The sequence below is a fragment of the Gopherus flavomarginatus genome, chromosome 20 (assembly GCF_025201925.1).
Source record: "Gopherus flavomarginatus isolate rGopFla2 chromosome 20, rGopFla2.mat.asm, whole genome shotgun sequence".
Lineage (NCBI taxonomy): Eukaryota > Metazoa > Chordata > Testudines > Testudinidae > Gopherus > Gopherus flavomarginatus.
Window position 1 is genome coordinate 19877083 of NC_066636.1, and position 19731 is coordinate 19896813.

Genomic DNA, 19731 nt, shown 5'->3' on the forward strand with positions numbered 1-19731 from the left:
GCAGTCTGCTTTCTGAATCTGATTCATAAAAATTATTTTTCACCACCTGTTCAGAGATTAGCAGCTACTGGGCCTGTCTGAGTTTTCCTGATAGGTTCGTCCAGCTCCTCACTTAAATGGCTCCATCAGGATATGGTTACAGCTAAAGGTGAGGCCTCCTTTTCTGTGTATTTACATGTCTGTTGTTTCAGTGCTTAGAAGAATAAGGCAATTAAACTTCGTAGTGACGAATATGGATGTTCTTAATGTGACTTAGTACTTTTGGCATTCTTTTTCTGTATTTCTGTGGGTGTGGTGGCCAAGCAAGGAGTATTATTCATGTAAGGTTTATTATACATCAGAGCTATGTGCAATCTTAATATTGTTTTCCCAATACTTCTGTGTAATAACATTTTGAGCCACAGTTGAAGTTATGGCTGCTAACCCTATGTTTAAGTAGTGATCATTTGTTAAATATTGTGCACGCACAATTTGGGGTGAAGGGAAGGAAGGAGTAAAAAGCAAGAGAAACTTAAAGGTTACTCAGCTTTGAAGTTGCTAGCATTAGAGTTGTATCATAACTTAAATATCATGGTATAGGTTTTGTGCCTAGCTGTTCCCCATATTAAAAAAAAATCCTATATTGTGAGGTTAGAGAATGCACTTGTCATTAAAAAATTGGAATCATAGGCTCCAGAGATGGATTAGGACCCACTTAGTCTGCTTCCTGCCTCACTATCCCCTGGTGTACATTTACTAATGTTAAGTACATCTGCATTAAATTCCTCCGTTCTACCTCACAGCCTAGACCATCTTATGACATAGTCTTTCTGACATTTGACACACCCAAGTCCTATTAAAAGCAGGCTTCTGTAACTGGGCTGGGAACTGCACATACCCATCCCAATTTCAATGTACGTATTTTTATTTTAAACAGCACAGGAAACGTTTGAATGTACATGAAGTTAGGATAGACATCTTCTTTCGTTGCTGTTCTTCAAGTAAAAACACCTTTAAAAATAAAAGGCGAAGTCAGATAAACAACTTTAAATTCTTTGGCAAATGAAATATATTTTTTGGACTGAAATCGCAAAGATTCCCAATGAGGTGCTGGGTGTTGTATACATAAGTCACCTGTGTGATCAGAGATGAGTGAACGGGAAATTGACAGCAAGTATTATAAACAAACAGGTGTGCACATACTATGAGTTTCATAGTTATTTTAAGACAAAAATGCTTTCTTGGGCATTTTAAAGAGCCTGATCCTGCAACACTTACCTGCATAAACAGTCTCTTTGACTTCCACGGGCTACTGGATTTGACCCAAAAATTGGATTATCAGTGTACAGGCTCAGAATCCTTTAGCATTCTTTTAAGAATGTTCTTTCTTGAAACTTAAACCTTGAGAAACCTTAAACAAAACAATGTGTGCACTGAGTCTTTTCATGAATAATTACATAAAATTGGGCAAAAATAAATACCAAACCTTTATTCCCACCACCCCCTGTTCAGTCTACTAGTGTTGTGCCAGAATCAAGATTGCCCAGTTTTCTGAAGGTCGACTTATTATAGAAGCCAAATTATTAAAATTCTAAACCATTGTAATGCAAGAGGCTCTAATCAGTCGTGTTGAAAGTGCAGTTGCCAGTTTGAGAATCTGTAATGATTTGCTTTCATATTTGTGTACAACCGATATAGCATCTGGCACACTGATCTGATTCAGTGCCAAATGCAAACCTGGAAAGGATCTTTAAAAACAAAGTTTGATGTATAGCTTTTTTTTTAATTTGACAAGTGGTATTGACGAGGCAAATGACTCCGATATTGCAAGCTGTGGACATAAGGACTCTGTCATTGTTGGCAGAAAAGTTCTGTAGTGTAACTCAATATAGTATTTTGCATAAACTTATATCGGGGCTTGATCTCTCAAGAGGCCCATAAGAGACCACAGAACTATTCTGAATTTAGCATTGTGTTCATACCAGATATACTTCATTTCTGACCAATAAAAATGGCTTGGTTATAACTCTGTGTGTGTGTGTGTGTGTGTGTGTGTGTGTGTGTGTGTGTGTGTGTGTGTGTAAAGCTTTATAAATTATACATAGGGGTGACTTTACCCACTGCTCAAATGCAGCTATTCTGTGGTGGTGTTTTAACAGCACACAACTTTGCAAGGTGGTTCTCTCCAGTGGCATAGGAGTGTTCTGACCTAAACACTGCACCTGTGCCTAGGCAGCATTTTTCACACCCAAGCAGTGCAAGTTCAATGGAAGAATTCTTCTGTCGACCTAGCTACGCCTGTTGGAGAGATGGATCGCCTTTGTGTAGCTAAGTCGACAGAAGAATTCTTCCATTGACCTTGCAGCATGTACATCAGGGGTTAGGTCAGTATAGCTCTGTCTCAGAGGTGTGGATTTTTCACACCCCTGAGAGATGTAGCTACACTGATGTAAGTTCCCAATGTACAGCAGCCCTTACTCAGTTTGCTGATCTCTGCTTTGTGAGAGATCTGTCTTGAGCACAACACATGGTGGTCAGCTGCAAGCCGGTATCAGAGGAAAGTGCTGAACTTCTAATGACTGACTAAAATATAATGCTCGCATCTAGGAAAAAAAATCAACCATTTAAAATGTCACAAACTGATCTGCTAAAGGAAATCTTGGTTTGACCATATGCCTTCAGAGATTAATCAGAGACCAGGCCTAATTCATTCACTTAGCATCGCTGCCATCCTGTCCCTCCCTTTTATTTACTGCACTGCTATTTATTTAAAAGATGATGTACGACTCTGGAGTAACTGGTTTCCTCAACTGATATTGGTGCCTGAATATCACACTTGCAGTGTGACAGTATGTACAGAGTAGGACAAACGCAATTAAAAATCCAATAACCAAAAATCCAATCATCTTCTATCCAAATACAAAGGAACGATCCATGAATCAGAATGAAACCCTCAACATGTAGTTCTGTGATGTATAATGATATGCCATGGCTGAAATACCTATGCGCACCACCGGCTAAGTGCAGAATGTACTAACAGCCTTTATTCTACTCTTTTCCTCATTTTTGTTGACCCTGTGGTTATTGTATCTTTTTAGAAGGATTTTATTTTTTTCCTTTCAATCCCAATAATTTTTTTAACTTTATTTTGGGGCAGAATTCTTTAAACCTAATACATGAATCATCATAGAATATCAGGGTTGGAAGGGACCTCAGGAGGTCATCTAGTCCAACCTCCTGAAAAAAATTTAGTATAGTGGGCAAGCCCCTTATACCTATCTCACAGAACTGGAAAGGACCCTGAAAGGTCATTGAATCCAGCCCCCTGCCTTCACTAGCAGGACCAAGTACTGATTTTTGCACCAGGTCCCTAAGTGGCCCCCTCAAGGATTGAACTCACAACCGTGGTTTAGCAGGCCAATGCTCAAACCACTGAGCTATCCCTGGACACAAGTCAATTCTTGAAAGTCTACTGGGATTTTAAAAGTTTTTAGTTAGAGGAGCAGAGAAAAGTAACTGAACTGACACTTTGCACCTGGTCTTTGGAGGTGCCGAACACTTACCAGGACCGGATTGCCCCACTGATTAGCCAGACTTAAATCAACAGTTGTTTAAGTTAGTCAAATATTCAGGTCTCAGCCTGCTACAATCAAGTAATAAACTGCTTAAACAGGATGTGATAAAAGTTGAGAAGACCCTCTGTAAAGGTGATTTGCTAATATAATTCAGTGTCAGCTGTAATAAGTTCAAGCTTGCGTGTGTGTGCCTTTAAAAATATTCTTTGTTTCGTATTTTGCAGTAGAAGTTGAATATTGAATAAAACCAATTCCTGTGTGTACTAAGATAACAGGGCTTCTGTTTTCCCAACTATTTTCTTGAGTTTAAGCTACTTTTGAAAAATGAATCATGGAATGTTGTCCAGAGGTTTGACCAAGGTACTGAAATTGAGGTTTGTTCTTGGCTGTACTTCACGCTCACTGTGTGACCATTCCCTTGTGTTCTCAGTTTCTCATCTGTAAAATAAGACAGCAAATACTTACCAACATGTGTTAACGGTGAAGTTAATTAGCCTTTTTAATAGCTTAGCTAATGTCTGTAAAATGCTAAGTAGCCATCATGACATCACTATGAGGTGGGTATTTTGGTTCTATTAGGATAACTAACCGATGTCTGCAAAGCACATGGAGATCTGTGTAGGCAAGGCTACATCTATAATCTATTTTTTTAATATATATTTTTATTTTATGGGGGTCACCCATGCTGCATCATAGTTAAGGTTGTGTCATGCTCCCACGTTAAGGACAGATGTTTGATTGCTATAAACGCCATGTGCATTCTCTGATTGTTTTGAGAATTGGTATACCTCGCTGGGGCCTGGAATAGGGTTAGTGGAGCGAGTTTTGGGGACATTTGGTCCAGAAGTTTCTTAAGATACAGCTACACCTAAAAAGCATCTGGCTTTTAGAATTTTCAATTCTTTTAACATTTCTTAGGGCAGAGCTAGGAAAAACAGTTAATCTTTGACCATCATAAAACTCATATTGCTGGACTGCCCCTGGGCTCAGCTATTCAGTGGAATGAAGGACCCATTCAGAAATGTGTCAAGGTATTGCTGTACAAGAGCCTGAGCACCTTAGTTTAATAGTGTCAGCTGTAAGTGCAATTTTGATGAGGGTCAGCAGCCTGTAAGAGTACCCACGATGCCATCTGACTGTCTGAGCCTCCCCTTGGGAGAATTTGGTGGGTAGTACTGTCTGGGATATGAAGCCTGGTACTGTGACATGGGGCTAGGCTGCTATACTGAAAATGAGATGAGAGATGTACCCAAGAGTCCTGGACAGGATGAAACTGTGCCAGGAGGGGTTTGCTGAACTCTGCAGCACTAGGTAGCACAGTCTGAGTCTGTGCAGGGAGGTAAGAACAGGGCTGTTTGGTGTCTGACACAGACATGCCATGCTGAGATTGGGCTGGAGAGCTGAGAACAGGCATGCTCAGTGCATGCCACAGGCATGCAGTATTGAGGGGAGATGAGACTGGGCTTGTCTACCTGCACTGCAGTTCAGACCAGGGGTTCTCGACCTTTCTGAGGCCCCTGCAACATGCTATAAAAGCTCCCCGGCCCTGGTGTGCCACAACAACTGTTTTTTTTTGTTTGTTTGTTTTTAGCATATAAAAGCCGGGACCAGTATTAGGGGGTAGCAAACAGGGCCGTTACCCGGGGGCACACAAAGCTAAGTTGCTCAGGCTTCAGTCCCGTGTGGTAGGGCTTTGGCTTTCTACCCTAGGTCCCAGCAAGTCTAATGCAAGCTCTGCTTGGCAGAGACCTTGACACCTGTTCGTGGCCACCCAGGGGGCCCCAGGCTCCTGGTTGAGAACCACTGGTTTCGACTACAGGGGTGCAGATTGTAGTGTGCCAAAACGTTGTGCTCTCCCTGCAAAATGTGGACTGTGTTAACGCAAACTAGGTATCTTTAGTTTGCAGCAGCCTCCACAAAGGGCTGTTGGAGTGCAACATTTTGGTGTACTCTGTATTCACATCTCTGAAGTCCGCAGCAGGGTAGCATGTAGATACAGTGACTAAGTGGATGCTACAGGCACATACCTTTGAATTCAGAAGGGGATGGAGCACTCCCATTGAGATGACTGGTACAATTTATATGGCTTAGAGCTGTTGTTTCAGGCTATATACATCTCCATGTTGCTCTTCCATTCTGCTGAGTTCATCCCATTGAGTTGATTGAGCCCCTTCACACCTCTGAATTTATTTAGGGGTGTGGGGGAACATGTTAAATGTATGTTGTGGGGTTTTCAGAGGTTTACGGTAAAGTTTAGTTATCTTTCGCCGTCTAGAGGGGCACAAGGCAGCGCTGAGCCACCTTATGCCTCATGTCTGATTATGAACAAGCAAAGTTATGAGATGGCATAAAAAGCCATCCCTCCTGTGATGTAACCAGACTTCAGTAAACTTAACAGCAGCTTTGGGTAATAGAGACCAAACTGGGGTTGAACTGACTTACTGCCTGTTTGTAGTGAATAGGAAGAGTGATAAAATTAAGTCATAATTTAGTTCTAGCTTTTAAAAAAAATTGTTGGTGAAATCATACAGATTTCATAGACATATCCTGAGATACTTCATCCTCTCAATAGGCTTCCCTGAAGAACTTACCAGTTGAACTTACTGCACTGGGCTGTCATGTTAATGTGCTTATAATAGGTGTCCATGTGGTAGACAGTCAGGATAAAGAGGCTGATGGTAAAAATACAGTAGCTTACAAATTTTCATTGTAATGTGCTATTGAAGCTTGAGGTGCTGACGGGAGCTGAATACTTTGTTTTGTATACACTTTTCTCATCTGCAGAGATGTAAAGGTGCACCTATATATTCATCCTAACATGCCTTTCAGAAACAAATCAGCAATGGTGCTAATAAATAGTACTTCAGACTGCTTAAAACAAAATGAGATTTTGTCAGCAGCATTCTTGTAATCTTGTCAAGATGAGCAGTGCTCCTCTAAATTTTATTTATTTATTTATTTATTTATATATTACCAGAAAAAGGTAATTTAAAAAAAATCAAAATTATGTGAACTAGCAGCATTTGACATTCTCTTACAAGTTCCTTCAATATTTAGCAAAGTTCTGTAGCTGATTTGATGACTTTATAGTGCCCTGATTTGTTTGGTGTGTCTGAAAATTAGGTTTAAGTTTAAATTAAAGTGGATCCTTCTGTTTCCTGCTATTTGGTGTTTATCTTCTATGGACTTGGAAGTTTTTGTCAGTGTTTGTCTCAAAGAGAGGTTTTCTTAATCAAGAAGCACAAGACATTTTATCAGCCTGACTCTACATGGATCACTCCTCATGTTTTGCATGCATATTTCAGAGTCTGCATCATAGCAGAAGAGGCGTTGAACTTTGTGAATTCCTAACAGTCTTGGACATTGTGGTTTTAAAATGACTAGTCCTGCTCCATTTGAGGAAAATATTGACATCATTCTCAATAGTCTAAAATAAGGCTGGGGTGTTGTTTACATCTCTGAGTCTCCAGTTGTTGAGATGCTAGTGGCATTGCTACTGCCACAACTGTGGGAGGTTTGTTTTTGCTTGTTTTCTTTTTTTTTTTTTTTTTAACTAAACAGCTTTTCTTTTGTCTTTGAGGATTGCCTTTTTAATCAAACTTCATTGAGTTAAATCTTTTATTCATGGTTTTCCTCTTTTTGATTTTGAAGGCTTGAATTTAATACCCCTCTACCCCGATATAACAGTGTCCTCGGGAACCAGAAAATCTTACCGCGTTATAGGTGAAACCTTGTTACATCGAACTTGCTTTGATCCGCCGGAGCGCGCAGCCCCGTCCCCCCGGAGCACTGCTTTACTGCGTTATATCCGAATTTGTGTTATATCAGGGTAGAGGTGTACATACAAACTGGTATGTTAGACTTGGAAGGACCTATTGTATTTTGAAATTAGGCAACATTTTAGGAAAATATGTATGAAAGCTGTATTGAGGAAATGCTTAATAACTTAGAGTATTTTACAATGGTAAAATGTTCTGTGCCCTGAAGATCTGGTAATCTAAGTAGATAAAGCAGAAGAGCACAGGACAGCTGTTGAAAAAAGATATTGTGATGAGCTTATTGATTATGGGGGATTGTTAGGGGAGATTTGAAGGAGGGGGAAGATACTGTATTTGGGGACAAGGAGAGACTGCTCCAGAGGCTGCCTGAAACAGAATAGAAGAAGACAAAAACAGTAAAACGAGAGGATTAGAGTGAGCATATATGGAACTTTTGTATGAATTTCATAATTGCAAGATGTACTTGCCAGTTCCAGGTTCCAAAACTGAATTTTAGTGAGATTTGTTTTGCCAAATTCTGGTGTTGTATACAGTAGGATTTGAGTCTGTACTATCATAAATTCAAGCAAGACTTAAATGTTGGAGGAGGGGAAATGTCCAGACAAATAAACTATTGCTGTTTTGAAGTGTTTGACCAAGAGGAAGTAAGGTTTAAAGTTGCTTCGATGAATGTATTATTCTAGTGGGAGGGCACTTCCTGCTAAGTGGTTACGGTGGGCTCTATGGTTCTCTGCTATGGCCTTTTGTCAAACCAGTCAATTTACCATGAAATGTCTGATCTAGTGGGGTAGTTATTGTTGGCATAAACCATGGATAATAGCGAAAATGTCAAGAAAATAAAGTTGCTTAAAAGTTGCAAGCTGTGAAGATGTGATGTTCTCAATAGTAACCAATCAGTGAGAGTTACTATGCTCTCTGTATTCCATTAGAGCAGGGATAGGCAACCTATGGCACACATGCCGAAGGTGGCACGCAAGCTGATTTCTGGTTCAGGGGCTCTGCATTTTACTGTAATTTTTAAAATGTTTAAGAAACTTCATTTAAAGCCTTATTTACTTTACATACAACAATAGTTTAGTTATATATTATAGATTTATAGAAAGAGACCTTCTAAAGACGTTAAAGTGTATTACTGGCACACGAAACCTTAAATTAGAGTGAATAAATGAAGACTCGGCACAGCACTTCTAAAAGGTTGCTGACCTCTGCGTTACAGTCATAATTTACTGCATTTTCAGTGCACTGGTGACGAACTATTTTTCCTGTTTTCATTACATAAGTTTATACCTCAGTTGTTTTTAATGTGCCGAACACAGAAATGTGCGAGACCGAGTTCACGGAACATAGATCTCAGTGTTATGCCATTGACAAGCAATAGGTCAACTGGAGTGCATGTGGGAACAGTGACAAAAATAGGATGGCAGCATGGCCACTAGCCCTTGTACTTTAATACAGTTGTGACTGGATCCTGTGTGGAGAACAAGGACTGGATTACAGTAGAGTTAGGTTTGCTTAAAGTAAATTGCTCAAGACTGTAAAAAAAAAAAAATTTCACTCCCTGTTCAGTGTACTTTATGCCAACCTGAGCGCCAGTGTAGACATAGCTAGGTTGATGGAAGAATTCTCCTGTCAACCTAGCTACAGCCTCTTGCAGGATTTACTGGAGTGACAGAAGAAGCCACTCCATTGCTGCTGTCAGTGTCCATGCGCCAGCAGTGCAGCTGCAGCGTTTCTAGAGCAGATGTACCCCAAGACTGGAAGGGGAGCAGAGCAAATTTGCGGGGAATTGCATTAGAAGAAAAGAACCAGGCTAGTAACAGCTGAAAATGAGGATAAAGACTAGAGGACCAAAGCAGAGGAGACTATAATAGTCCATAACGTTTATGAACTGAAGGCCCAATGATCCATTTAATTTAATTGCTAGAATGATCTCTCCAATTGCTTGTCTGAATGCAAAGTGCTTCCTTAAATTAGTTACAAACAAAAGGCTGATTTAGGCGGAGCTGGCTAGGAAGGAGTGGAAATAACAATAGAAATGTTAACTTGTGTAGATTGTAATGTCTCGTATGCTAAGATCTCCCAAAACCAATTTACCATGTCTTTTCATTGAGAAGTAGGGTTTACAGCTCTTACAAATCTGAAGGTCTGGTTGTGGTATTTGTGACAGTTGCACCCTAAGTGCTAGAAACTGTACGGACTTGCTGGAAGACTTCCTGCCACAAAAAACATGTTATCTAAAATAATGTCGGAAAACCGTATCTGAGGATAAGCAGTCTGGAAAGCTTATATTTATTGTGCCATTCAAACCATAAGATGTATTTTCATACTGACTTCCTGATGCAGCTCTTTACTTCTCAGGTGATCTGACTGCTGAAGTCCTTATTCCGTGCACATTTCCAGATGGAAGGTAAACACTTCTGTGAGGTCCAGTTTAGAATTAAATTATTCAACCTCTGTGTATAGAGCTCCCTCTGCAAGGAAAAATCAATAATACACCATTCTTATATATGCATCCAACAAAGTGGGTATTCACCCACGAAAGCTCATGCTCCAATTCGTCTGTTAGTCTATAAGGTGCCGCAGGACTCTTTGTTGCTTTTTACAGATCCAGACTATCATGGCTACCTCTCTGATACATTCTTACACAGTACCTTCCAAATGAGGATCTCAAAGCACTGTAAATATTAATGAATTAAGTATCCCAACTACTCCGTGAAGCAGTTGCCACTCCTGTTTTTAGATGGACTGGCCAACTTGAAACATGAAAATATCTGGCACTACTACCAAGTCTGAACCAAGAAACCCACAGCTATCTAACCTCTGGGTGAAATAGATCTGATTTGTAATGTTTGATGGCTCTGGTCTCAGAAATCTATTTACAAAGCAGGTGCTCCCAGGGGGCATTGTGTTTGACAGTTTTGATTATTTTATCTGAGTGTTCATCCTGGATTCTTTGGGCAAAGGGTTTAATATCAGTATCAAAAAGGAGTGCAAAGAATTGTTGGGAGGGAACCGCCTGGTCTTTTCACAGCAAGGAGGGTTATTATAAGGAATTCTCACCTAGTGCATATACTTGATGCTCATTTTGAAATTCTGTGAAATACTTCTTTAATATATATGATTTAGTATAGTGTAATCAGTTGTGAAGCGTCACTGATTCTGGTGTCTTTGTAAACCAAACCTAGGTCTCATCTATATTTAAAAGTTAGGTTGATATAGCTACAGGACTCAGCGTTGTGAAAAATTCACACCCTGGAGCTCTGTCAACCTGACTGCAGGTGTAGCTAGGTCAGTAAAATAATTCTGCTGCTGCTGCTTGGAGTGGTGAATTACCTACAGTAATGGGGGAAAACCACGTCCGTCGCTGGAGAAAGCATCTACGTTATGGTGCTGCAGCAGCTGCAGCGTCATTGCTGTCCGTAATACAGACATGGGCTTAAAGCTTCCAAGGCTAAACCTTTATGTTAGCGGGAATCATTTCAAAGTGTTTCAAAATAACAAACATCCTGATTTGGGGAAAAAATGTGTTAAAAATGTGCCTTTTATGGCTGTCTGAAAATGTAATTTGGAAAGCCAGCATGCTTCCCTTAATGTTTAAATTGCTTACTCCTGGAAAGCTCAACAGTGAAATTAAATGAGTAGAGAGAAACATATTCAGGGGAAGCATCAATGGGATATTTTCAGATCTCCCAAAAGAATATAGAACTTGGCAAATATTCACAAGAAGAAAAAATTCTGTAGAAAAAGCCTGCCCAAATCATTGGGATGCTTGTTTCTGCCAAAGTGTATTTTGTCAGTTAGGAAGCTTACCACAGGCCTTTAGGACAGAGAATTTGAGAACTGCATTTTCAGATTATTTTCATTTTACACAGAAACCGAAACCCTTTTTTTCCACACACACAGCACTATAGTTTACATAATTTATAAATATATAACATCCTCAAAAGACTTAAAATGTAAGTAGCCAAATAGAAAAATATTTTTTCTCGACTATTAAATATGTTGAGTATTTGTAGAATTCAGAAGGATAACATATAACAATTGATAGGTTTCAGAGTAGCAGCCTTGTTAGTCTGTATCCATGAAAAGAACAGGAGTACTTGTGGCACCTTGAAGACTAACATTTTTTTTTCAGCATAAGCTTTCGTGGGCTACAGCTCAATTCTTCAGATGCATCAATTGAATGTTTTTTTTATACAGTAAGTTTGCAAATCAGAAATTGTAAATGTGATGGAATTACAACCTGTTGTAATATCGAAGAAACTAAAAAAAAAAAAAAAAAAAGCAAGTCAGAAACCCAGTATGCTGTAATCCCTGTGTGCGTAAAACAGACTAAATAAAGCAAACTAAAACATTGTAAGAATAAATAAAAAATGCCTTTGTGACTTATGATTGCATATCCCATTGACTTCCAGTGAGACCCTGTTTCTAAATGAGTTAAGTGCTTTTTAAATTTCACCCTCATTTTTTTACACAGCTTGTTTTGTTACATTTCTTAAATTTTTCTGTAGTTACATGCTTGGGTCATAGCATCCAGGGAAACAAATTATGCCTTGGGTACTAAATACTATTGATTTGATTCTCAGTTATGCTAAGGCCCCGTTACACACTTCTGGCATTGTTAAAGTGGTGTAAATCTACACAGAGTTACACTGGTATAACCTAGAGTGTGAATTTAAAACTAGTATAACTAAACTGATGTAAATGCCTATGTGGACACTTTTTTATAAGATAGAGCAGTATCGGCAACCTTTGGCATGCAGCCTGTCAGGGAAATCTGCTGGTGGGCTGGGATGGTTTGTTTACCTGCAACGTCCGCAGGTTTGGCCGATCGCAGCTCCCACTGGCCGCCGTTTGCCATTCCAGGCCAATGGGGGTGGCAGCAAGCAGCGACCAGCACATCCCTCGGCCCACGCCGCTTGCCACAGACCCCATTGTCCTGGAACGGCAAACCATGGCCTGTGGGAGCTGTGGTTGGCCGAACCTGCAGACGCTGCTGGTAAACAAACCGGCCCGGCCTGCCCGTGGCTTTCCCTGACGAGCCGCATGCCAAAGGTTGCCGATCCCTGAGATAGAGTAAGGCCATGTCTACACTGCCACTTATGTTGGCAAAACTTAATGTAGCTCAGGGAGTGTGAAAAAACACCTCCTGAGTGACATAAGTTTTGCGGGCATAAGTGGTAATAGGCACAATGCTATGTTGGCGGGAGAGCTTCTCCCGTCAATGTAGCTACTGCTGCTCGTGGAGTGCTTTTATTAGACTACGGGAGAGCTGTCTCCCATTGGCGCAGAGCAGCTGCACGAGCGATTTTACAGCGGTGCCACTGTGAAGCCAGTGTAGACATGCCCTAAGACTGGTTTTCTTCAACTTTGCTCAAGCTGGTTGGGAACACATTTAAGTTAAACCAAACAAACTACTCTTTTACCCAGTTTTTGTACTGATACAAATATTTTGCATAGAGATGTGAATTTTTTTTTTTACCAAAATAGTTATACCGGCTCATCTAGTGTAGAAGCAGTTAGACTGGTTTAGCTTTATTCCTTTTCCTGTACAGGGAAAGCTATTCTAATAGAAGGCACTGCATCCATCTGGGGAGTGAAGGGGAGGTTATACTGCTTTAACCGTACAAGTGTAGTTAACAATATCATTTCTGCATACAGACGAGCTTTTATACTGAAATGATTGTCCACACAGGAGTTTGCGTTGGTTTACTTAAACCAATTTAATCAAACTAATGCAGGTTTGTGTACTGATAAGTGTTGTGATGAATTCTCCATCACTGGAATCTTTTAAATCAAAGTTAGATTTTTTTTAAAGAAAGAGATGGTATCGTTCGAACAGGAATTATTTCAGGAATGTTTGACCTCCTGTATAACACAGGCTGTAGGACTAGAATAAATGACTCCAGTGGTTTCTTCTGGCCTTAGAATCTGTCTCTATATGTATAATTACTCTAAGGCTTGGTCTAAACTGAAAAATATATCCGCATAGGTATGTTGGTGAGGGGTATGGAAAAAAAATACCGATGCTGCTCTGCAACAAAAGCCTCAGCAGACACGGCTATGTTGACGAAAGAGGGCTTCCGTTGACATAGCTAACTTCATTTGGAAAGGTGGTGTTCCTATGCTGCCAGAAACTCTGTTGGTGTAGGCTGCATCTGTGCTGTGGGGTTGTGCCAACACATGGCCTCATAGCCTCCATAGTGTAGACATACCCTCACTTTAAGGTCCATTTACCCTGCCAGAGTGATGTAAAGAAGCCACGGAGTAAATACTTTTGCCTTTAGGCGCAAGCTGCTAGAGAACTTGACATGTCAACTGGAGAAGGAAAATAGGTTAAGTAAAGAACTTTGAGGGAGGATGTTTATGTTCAGGTGCTGCATTTAGGGTTGTTTTTGAAGACATACTCCTATTACTGGAGGCAGAAACAAGAGGAAGCATTCCCCAGTCCCTTAATATTTACTGAGTTCCCTTCACTTATATGGCAGCACCTTTTGGTCATCTTTCTGAAGTACTGAATATGTTTGGAGATCAAGGAAGCTGTATTCATCACTTAACCAGTGCTATTCGTTTGTGTCCATAAGAGGGTTTTTTTTTTTTGTTTTTGCCTATCCTGCATTTGACAGGAAGAAAAAACAAAACCTTGCTTATTTTTATTATTCCTATTGCAATGCAAGCTTGTCCTTGTGGCCGTTCAGAAGCTAACAAAAGCTTGGGTTTTTGTTTTGTTTTTTGTTGTTGTTTTTTGTTTTTTAAATGGTCTCGGCTGATGTAGCTCAGCATGCTAAAGAGGTCTGATGCCGTGTTTCCTGTGCTTTATTCTCAACTCTGTTACTGCATCTGAAACTTTCACTGCATTGGAAATCTTGACAAGGATGAATTCTGGAGTTGATTAACCTTGAAAGATCTTTAAGTGCTGTGTGTGTGGCACTTCCATTGGTACTGTTAATACAAGAAATAAATGCATCTGAGCATTGCCGCATTGATACAGTCCGGCACAGCTGTTTCATTGTGAAAGGCACTTTGGTCCCATCCACAATACAAAAAGCTACTGTGTTGGGGGACCTAGTTACAGTGCAGCTTGGAGCTGTGGTTTAGGCCTTTGTCTGAATGCAACTTGTGCACTGGCTTAATTAAAGGTGTGATTTTCTTTTTTTAAAATCCATTCAGTTAAATTGGTTCAAAAGGCTCTGTGGACCCTCCTAATAGGATTTAAACCTGGTTTATGTGGGTTTAGCTCTTATTAGTAAATGTATAGGTGCAAGCTAAACAGATCTAACCAGTTTTAGATCAGTATGTGTCCACATAAAGGTTTGCCCTAGTGTCACTGAGTCAATTTTCAATCTAATTTTAAACTGTTGCGGTTTGTCTGTATGCCAGTCCCTAAGTAAGGTTGACCTGTGTAATAAGTAGGTGTGTGGTGTAGTTTTAACGAGGTACCCCAAGAGGTCTGCTTTCTCTAGCATAAGTAGAATAAATGAAGTATCCATTGTAAAAGGCAAGGAAAGATAAGAAAATGGTGGTGTCCCATAATAGCTTATTAAGAGTAACAACTTTTTTAGGTGTAAAAGATGAGGAGTATTTGTAGCATCTTAGAGACCAGCAAATTTATTTGGGCCTATTTTTAATGTATAATTGAAGATATACCCATCTCCTAGAACTGTAGGGGAAGGGACCTTGAAAGGTCATTGAGTCCAGCCCCCTGCCTTCACTAGCAGGACCAAGTACTGATTTTTGACCCAGATCTCGAAGTGGCCCCCTCAAGGACTGAACTCACAACTCTGGGTTTAGCAGGACAATGCTCAAACCACTGAGCTATCCCTTGCCCCCCAGTTTTCCACTGCATGCATCCGATGAAATGGGTTTTTTAGCCCATGAAAGCTTATGCCGAAATAAATTTGTTGGTCTCTAACTTACCACAAGCACTCCTCCTTCTTTTTGCTGAAACAGACTAACACGGCCACCACTCTGAAACCTTTTTTTAGGTGTGAATGTGTTGGCTGTAGGAAAGCCTTCAACAGTTCCGTTTAATCTGAGTGTGTGGGTAAATGTTGTGACTTGTCAGTAATTCCTCCTCTTATATTTTGTGTGTTAGAGGTGGTAGCACTCTCTCTCAATGAGTGAATGAGACTGAGGGTATGGCTACACTTAGAGCTGCACAGCGCTGCCGCGGGAGCGCTCCCACAGCAGCGTTTTGAAGTGCGAGTGTGGTCGCGGCGCCAGTGCTGGGGGAGAGCTCTCCCAGCGCTGCACATACTCCACCTCCCCATGGGGATTAGCTTACAGTGCTGGGAGCCGCGCTTCCAGCGCTGGGGCACTGTTTACACTGGCGCTTTGCAACGCTGTAACTTGCTGCACTCGCGGGGGTGTTTTTTCACACCCCTGAGCGAGAAAGTTGCAGTGCTGTAAAGCGCCAGTGTAGCCAAGCCCTGATACTGATCTCTGCATGCAGTGTTGTAACCATGTTGGTCCCAGGATATTTCAGAGATAATGTGGGTAAGGAAATATCTTTTATTATACCAAATTCTGTTGGTGTGAGAGAGAGACTTTAGAGTTTACACAGTGCTGGAAACAATCACTTAGGAATTAGTGAGGAGCTTGAGGTGGTAAAGGCTAACCTCTGTTGTGACTGTCTGGTTTAACTTCAGTGTAGGCTCACTTTAAACATAAGTGATGGTATCCCATCTCACTCAAGGCAAATTTGGGTTCCGAAAGTGAATTATGATAATATTTGGGGTATAGTCAAATCTGAAGCCAATAATAAAACAAGTCTCAGATACTGATTTATCTGAAGCTTTTCTGATCCTGTTTACAGTGTTAGACGTATGAGTCTAACAGAGAAACACAAATGGGGGTGGAGGGGAGAGATTGGGTCATTTATTTTCAAAAGGTGGGCCTTGTAAAACATTTTGGATTTTAAAAAACACATGATGGAAAATAACTTGAATTTAAAAAAAGACAACAACAGTGAGATGTTTGTTTGTGTTTAACCCACTTCACCGTTTTGGTTGTGGTTACTACTTCAGCATTGTGCTAATGTGTCTTGAAAGTGAAACTGACTGAACTAACTTCTATTATGCAGGATGAATGCAGTTGCAAAGTAAAACTGAATACATAGTGAAAAGTACATTTAAAATAAAAAAGGACACTTAGATTTCCTGTTTAAAACCTGTTTTTTTAAAAAAAATCTTAACATTATGCTGACCCATTCCCATGTGGTTTTCCAGTGAAAAGTGTGTTAAATAAACTGGATTTTGAAGGGAAGAGATTAAAACAAAATGTTTCCTGTGAAGCATCTTTGATTCTGTGAATGAGCTTCCAGGGAGCACAGAAAAGACTTAGCGTCCACTAGTGCATCCTGCAAGCATTGTAAATGTTGTGTGTTAAAACCAATCCTAACACTTTTTTTTTGCATTAGTGTTTGTTGCTTTTACAGCAAGCAGGAAACCCTACTCATGGGTTACATTCCTCAATTGGCTAATCTTATTTATAATCTGCTTTAGACAATGTGTAGATGAGGAGGTGATAGTTCTTCTGTTTTAAGACACTGGTTGGGAATTGGGAGATCCTAGATCTGCCGCAAGCTTCCCTTGTCACCTTGAATCAACCACCAAATCTCTGTGCTTTGGTTGTCTGTTAAATTGGGGGCTGGGAAAGAAGGACGTGGGGTAGTTCTCTGCTTCACAGGAGGTGTCGAGGATGAATATATTTACACTTGTGAAGCAATCAGATTATTTTGCAGTTAAAGAAATAAGATCAATGTGAAGCTAGTCAAATTCAAATCAGAGTTTGCATTTCTAATTGTAAGGGTAGTTAACTGTTGAAACAATTAACTAAGTGATATGGTAGATTCTCCATCACTTGACATCTTTAAGAAAGACATCCAGGCTTGATTTAGTGATGTGCTGTAGTTCAGCTACCAGTCATTGGACTGGATGTAAGAATTACTGGGTGAAATTCAATGGCCTGTGCTAAACAGGATGTCAGACTAGTTGACTACAGCAGTCCCTTCTGACCTTAATCTCTGTATGAGCTATCGCTTTTATGGCCAGCGTGTGTGCTTGTGCTTGGAGGCATTTGTTGTAAAAATACTGGGCATTGGTGTGGTGAGTAGAAAGCATACTCTTCTCCTAAACAGAGTTTCGAGGTCTTGGTCTAGTTTTGTCTGGATTATGAGACAGTGACCTCTAGACTGCATGATGCAGCTCCAACTTTCCCTCCCTGTAGCCAAAGTGATGGTGAAACCGCAAGTAGGTGTGTTACATAAAAACACACAACCCAAAAACTAATGAGGGTGTGGATGTTTCTTCATTTAAACCCTGGCAATTCGTCTGCTTAAAGTTCATTACTGTGTCTTCAGAACTGAAGTTTTCCGTCTGCTTCACTTCTGAGATATTGACATTTGTTTGCATGAGGGAGTTTTCTAAGCAACTATAAATGCTCTGGGTGAATGGGTGTAGGCTGTTTTTGCTGCTTTTTTTCTACATTTCAAAGGTCAGTGCTTTGCTATGTAACTTTTTTTTTAAAAAATTGCTGAAACCATCAAAAGGAAATATGAGATTATCTTTGGTTCCAGCAATACACAAGCTCTCATCTAAAAGCTGTGTAAACACGGAATATAGCATCTGTCAGAGGTTAGGTGGCATGTAAAGAATATGAGTGTGTCACCTAGAGCTAGAATGTAGCGACATTTCTATCCCTGATTACCATAACCACAGCAAGGGTCCCCACATATTGCCAGCAAAACAATTGCTTTATACTTGCATATGCTAATAATTTTATAGCCTATAAATGAGGACAGTCCAGGAATTGCAGAAATGGTGATTAAATATTGTGGTTTTTCCATGTGTGACGTTAATCCATGTGTAATTAGCAAACACACAATTACATTAAGATAACAAAAAAGACAGAAAATTCAAAGTTAATGCTTGCTTGTTTGCTTACTTTGGTTAGTTTGAGATCTTCATGCCATTTTGCAGTTTTCTCATCTTTCATAGGCCTAGAAACTTTTGACATTTGGTAGGGTAAATGGGTTAGTCTGTCTTGGTAGAGAAATATCTTATCTTAATCAATCTTACACACACTTTTCCCCCCGCTCTGATTTATGTGCCAAGTTTCAGTTTAGAATGAAATTTTCAAACTGTTTATATTCCCCGAAAATAGAGATTTGAAACTGGCCCCATAGCTGCAGTGCTGCTTAATCTCTCCAGGATATTTGCTTGGTCCAAACTTCTGTGGATGCATACTTTGATTTTTACCTAGAGGAACGTAGCAAATCTGGATTTGTATGTATAAGTAGGAGCACACACCTTACATGTGATTTTTCAAATCTTTGGAACTGCTTACATTTAAATTACAGAAATCTTGCGTCTGGACTTAAATTTTTAGGACTGGCTTGTTTGATTCATAGGAAGAGATTTAGCCATTGGAAGGATCTTTTTTTGGTATACTTCTTTCCAGAGGCCTTTCACTGAGGAGGGTGGTGACTATAGGCAGAAAGAGGTCTTGCACGGAAAATTGCAAAGGCTGCTAAGCTGATTCATATTTCCATCAAGCCTGAAGTACATCATTGTTGTCTTTACAAGGTGGACTTGGAGGGTTTTGTAACTGAAAAATGTGAATGGAAAGTTTTTGCAAATAAAGCTGTTCACTGGCTATTTCAAAGCTTTATTAATGGTTTGTTTTTTAAAGCAAGTGCATGCTGAAATGGGTTCTGCCTAGTACAAAGTTTGATTGGTAAACTATTCTAGTCCAAAGGTAGGATAATTTTTTAGCCTGAAAATTAGTTTGTTTTATACAGACTGCATCTAGTAATGACAATCGGTTTGTTCTAATTTTTTTCTTGTGAATTACAAACATGCTTTGAAGAGGAATGTCTCTAGATGAGAGGTCAAGGATGAACTGCTCTCAGTAAAGATATCGAGATAAGAAAACCTTTCCGCAAATTCTCTAGATAAACTAATTTATTTTGCTAACTGCTTGTCTACTGTTTTGAAATAAAAGTCCTACTGACTAAAGGAATGGCTTTTCTTAAGTGAGTCGGCTTTTATATTCCTTTCGTTAGTAAAGCCACCTAGCTGTACACTGACTATTCTTTGCCACTCTGTTTCTGGTTTTGGATAACATCCCATTTAGGTTTAGTTAAAAAGTTCTGGTCTCACAAGCCATTACGGTTCCTGTCACATAATTTAGGTGTATTGAAACAACTAGGGTTATGTTCCAGGAAACAGGAATAGCAACATAATTCATATTCGCTATCAATTAGTGAACAGTCAGGCAAGCAGCCACCTCTAATCCTGAAACAAAATTAGTTTTTAAAAGATGAGAATGAACCATCTGCTATTGGATACTTCCCAGTTTGCTCATAGCCTGCATTGCCAGGCTAATTATTTTATACT

General features: G+C 39.9%; 1 protein-coding gene and 1 long non-coding RNA gene across 2 annotated transcripts in view; one reads left to right on the forward strand and one right to left on the reverse strand.

The window, feature by feature from the left end:
- The window catches only part of LOC127038205 (uncharacterized), a 246081-nt gene that overhangs the window by 66124 nt on the left and 160226 nt on the right, over positions 1 to 19731 (reverse strand). The window lies entirely within an intron of this gene.
- Positions 1 to 19731, forward strand: part of OTUD7B (OTU deubiquitinase 7B) — a 73352-nt gene that overhangs the window by 10894 nt on the left and 42727 nt on the right. The window lies entirely within an intron of this gene.